This window comes from Triturus cristatus, chromosome 7 (assembly GCF_964204655.1).
Source record: "Triturus cristatus chromosome 7, aTriCri1.1, whole genome shotgun sequence".
NCBI lineage: Eukaryota > Metazoa > Chordata > Amphibia > Caudata > Salamandridae > Triturus > Triturus cristatus.
In genome coordinates, this window is record NC_140590.1 from 1,735,356,566 (window position 1) to 1,735,361,590 (window position 5,025).

A 5,025-nucleotide genomic window follows, 5' to 3' on the forward strand; every position below is an offset into this window, starting at 1 on the left:
GCAGCACTAAAGCATCCCAACCAATGGGGGTTGTTTACCACCCCACACCAGCTGTATCAACAACATACATAGAGTAGTAAAGAAGCTGTTATATAGCGGTATGGGGATATTTTGAAAGAGATATAAAAATTGTGGAAGTACCATCATCTTAACTATAGCTATTCGTCCAGCCATTGATAAAGGCAGTTTAAGCCAACAATCGATATTGCATCCTAATTTCTCCATCATCGGGCTATAGTTCAACTGGAGGATACTGTCTTTTTCTCTATGGATATGGATACCTAGATATCTCACAGAATCATCACACCATGTCAGTGCATAGTCCACCATTCTGCCACAGCTTGCCTCAGTCAATTGGAATACTTCTGATTTCTCCCAGTTTATGCTCAGGCCCGACTTTGTACCACATCTCGTCACTTCCTGGAGCAGAGGTGTTAAGTTATCGTCCAGCTGCTGTACATATAGAATAATATTGTCAGCATATAGTGTAAGTAATAGGGGGTAAGTAATAGGGGGCCAGTGTTAAATTGTAATCCACTGTGACTATGTCTTTCTAGCAGATGTCGCATTAGTGGATCGAGAGCTATTACGAATAACAAGGGAGATAGTGGACACCCCTGGCGCGTTCCGCGAGAGAGTTGAAATGCATTCGTTAAGGTGCCATTAAGTCTCCCCAAAGTAGCATATAAAAAGGGCCACTCAAGCGAGTCAATAGCTTTCTCCGCATCAAGGAGGACAGCGGCTGCTGGGATCGATGGTGATATCCTGTGCAGTGTGGCAAATAACGTGCGAAGATTAATGGCTGTTGATTTATGGGGGATGAAACCCTATTGTGCTGGAGAAATCAGTTTCTCCACAATTAGTGCAACCCATGTAGCCAGTATTTTAGCTAGAATTTTGTTATTGTAATTTAGGAGAGAGATAGAGGTCGGTATGAGCTACATTTCTGTAATCCTTCCCGGGTTTAGGCAGAAAAATTATAACTGCTTCCCTCAAAGTGGGTGGAAGTTCTCCTACCTCTATTGCCTCCTGATATAGGTCTATGAGATGGGGTGTAAGGAGGCTCTTGTATTTTTTTATAAAAACAACCCGTAAACCCATCCAGCCCTGGTGCTTTGGAACCATTCAGTGCATTAATGGCCTCAGTTACTTCATCCTCCGTAAAGGGCTCAGCCAGGAACTCCTGATGCGCCTTTTCCATCCAGACCACTGAGACCTCATCGAGGTAATCATTGTAGTCTGAGGGGGTTTCGGAAGCTTTCGAAGTGTATAGTGCTGTGTAATACCCAAGTACCTCTTCTAGAATTCCTAAAGTAGCAGTTATCTGCTCTTTAACCTCTCCAATCAGTTCAGTTATGTAGATGGGCCTGCAGGACTGTTGCATCAGTCTAGCTAGCGTTCTACCAGGCCTCTCATCCTCCCCATACCGCCTAGCCACAGCATATTTGCCTAAGAAGTGTGCCTTGTGATGCGCGGCTTCCCAAAATTTTGTCATCAGCGTTGCACGTCTTTGTGGATCGGGGGAGCCTGTATCGTTATCTACTCTACAATCTAGCTCGAGTAGCTGTATTTCTATCTGCGCAAGCGTGTGACGCAAATCCCTGAGTACTCCAGCATTTTTTGAAAAACAACCCCCCCTTGCGTATGCCTTAAAGGCTTCCCATAACGTGGCCTTGGAATTCACTGACCCTACATTTATTTTGAAATACTCAGTGATCACTTCCCCCAGTTCTGTTGCAAAAACAGCATCCCTCAGGGCCATGTCTGGGAACCTCCACGGTCGCTCGACCCCCCTGCTCTAGGGATCCTCAATTTTACCAGCACAGGAGAATGATCAGATAGTGTGCGTGGCAGGAGGGCAACTGTGTCAATCCATATCACCACCCCGGCGGATAGGCACCAGTAATCAAAGCTTGTCCTGGTGTTATGAGATGCAGAGTAATGGGTATACCCTTCGCGGTCTGCACAGTGATATCTCCATGCATCCACTAGCCCAAACATTTCTATTGTATCCAACACCACCGGTCTCGCCCTTGGTTTTGTGACCATTGCATGCGCTGTGCTATCATGCTCCGGATCAAGCAGCAAGTTAAAGTCCCCCCATGTATATGTAATCTGCCCCCATGCGTTCCATGTAGATATGGATAGTGTCAAAAGAATCAGGGTCATCAACATTTGCAGCATATACATTAACAAATAGGACGGAGTGCTCAAATGGACATCCCTTCACCAATAAATAATACCCCCCGAATCACGATAGACCTCCTCCTCCTCCTGGAACGGCACCCGTTTATGGATCAACACTGCAACCCCTCTGGCATACGAACTATATCCTGCAAAATATTTATGTGCCCCCCAGTCCGATACCAACGATGTCCTAGCATTTGTTGGGAGAGGAGTCTCTTGTAGAAAGGCAATGTCCACATGTTGGTATTGCATGTAATTGGTCACCTGTTTACACTATTATTTAGGCCTGAATATTCCAGGACATCATAAGCACACTGGCCTCTGCAATCATCTTGTTAACCATGGTCTATGTCTTGCATTTTAATCTCACTGGCACCTAGACCTGTAGTGCTGCTCTGCAAATTGCAACTGTTAGAAAACCAGACTACAAACTTTAGCCTATCTGCCCCATTACCCCCCTCCCACCACCCCTACCCCTTACCTAACTCTAGGGGGAAATCCCTGTCCCTTATAACCATGGTTGAATAATGATATAGACAAAAACAAATTGTGCCATGAGCCTGCAAAAACTTAAACCGGTGCGTCTGCACTTGAGGGGTGGCAACACCCCGCCACTACCCCATATCTTTGCATTGAGTGCCTGTAACGTGTATGTTAATCGTCCATGGCGGTGTCCCAACATGCATTAGCATGGGTTCTCAGTGGTGCAGCTAGAATGTAATTTAACACATCACCACCTGCCCATTGCACTTGAACAGGAACTCTGTGTACTTAACTAGTGGTGAAAAGATCAGCACTTGTGCCTGAGTCTGGTATGTCCTGTGACCTCAGTGGCGACGGCGCGCCTTGCTTCTTCCCAGCGTTGGAGTATTTCGGGCAGAACTCTTGGGCGTCATGAGGAGAGTCAAATACTTGGGACCGTCCGTCAATGTCTACCTTCAACCGTGCTGGATATAGCATTCCATATCATAGCCCCATCTTCCGTAGGGTTGCCTTTACCCCTGTGTACTTTCTACGTGCTTCCTGCCCCATAACAGTAAAGTCCGGATACAAGGATATTGCCGAACCCAGCCATTCAAATTGGCCCTTCTCACGCACCATCCGTAGGGCAGTATCCCTATCTCTAAAGTTCAATAACCTGGCTATGATCGGTCTAGGCGGGCAGCCTGGATTGGGTCGTGGTCCTAGGATGCGATGTGCACGTACAAATACAAATGTAGTTGTGAAGGACTCACCCCCAAATAAATCTGTGAGGAGCATTTCCACAGAATGGTCTAGCTGTCCGGTGTTGGTAGACTCGGGTACCCCCATAATACGAATGTTGTTCCTCCACCCGCATGCCTCTGAATCCTTGTTCTTAATAGCTACAGCTTTGAGGAGTTTCTCCAGTCTTTCACATGTCTTGGTAGTCTGGGCCGCGCCATCTTCCAGATCAGAGATTCTGCCTTTTGCCGTAGTCAGACGCCCTTCCTGCTGGTCCAGTCGGACCCCCATAGCTTCCAGCCTCTTTTCAAGGGCATCGAAGCGAGTGTCAAGTGCCCTGAAGCCCGCTTTCAATTCCAACAACAAGTTGTCAGGCCTAGTTTGCTCAGTTGTATGCATCACTCCTCCTTCCTCCATGCTGGTCTGTTGCATCGCAGTACTAGTAGCCGGTGTTTTGAAGGACAGGGTACATTGCTTAGGGCCCTTGCGCCCTGTGAGAAGTTGGCCTGGTATATGCTGTCCACTAGTTATAGTGGGCACCTTGCACCAGTCCAAACAACCCCTTATTGATGATAGGTTAAAGACAACCTTTATTGAAAGCTATCCTAGTGGTAGATATGGAGAGCAGCCTTCAGGCTAAGTCTTGAAGGAATGTAAAGCAGCTTGTTTTACCAGTCTATAATCACTTGAATGGCTAAATGAAAGGCAACCACAGCAGGTATATATATAAAATATATGTATTTATTTCTAAACACACCCTACTAGTTTCTTTATGAGGCTAGATGTCAAAACACGTAAGTTACACTCCAAATATTACAGTAAAATAGCACAAATACACGTTAGGCCCTAGGGGCGAGCCAAACCATATACTAAAATAGTGGTATAAGAACCACGACTTAACTAGACATGAGGCCTAGAGCCTGTAGAATCGCTGGGACCCCAAGGAACCACCCAAGGTAGTGACACAGGGGACCCACGGGGGCCGTGTGCAGTGTAAGAACACATCTGCGAGCTCCCGTTAACTTCTATGGGGAAAGTCGCGGTTAGATTTTTAAGGATTAGGGACACTTAGAGATGAACTTGGAACAAACCCTTTGGACTTAGGAAGTTCTAGGGTCAACACCCATGGCAGCACCGGAGTACTCGAGTTACCTTACCCCGGGAAGCCGGGTGCATAGGTGTCAAATGGTGTCGGGTCGCGTCGTTGTTTTCAATGGGAGCTGGCGAAGAAGTGCTGCTGCCGGGAAGATGTGAAGTGTCCGAACAGATGCAAGCCTGGATCGAAGATGAGAAGAACCTGAAAGCAGAGGGGACAGAGTCTGGGTCACTAGCCAGTGACCAGGGGCACGATAAGTGAATGCCCACTGATGTCGAGTGATTTCAGGTGAAGAAGGTGAAGCTTGACACTTCAGCTACGAGGACCAGGAAGCGTCGAGGACAACCAGGAGCTGGATTCGAGCTGTCCCACAAAGGATGTCGAGTGCTGCAGCGTTGGTGCCTGGATTGGACACAACAATCCTTGGCAACAGCAACCGATGCAGAAAGGAGAAAGATGCTTCGGTGCAGACCAGCAAGGTCTGAGGGACTCACCACGCGGTGGGAAGTCAAGACACGTCTGAAGCAACCAGGAAAGCC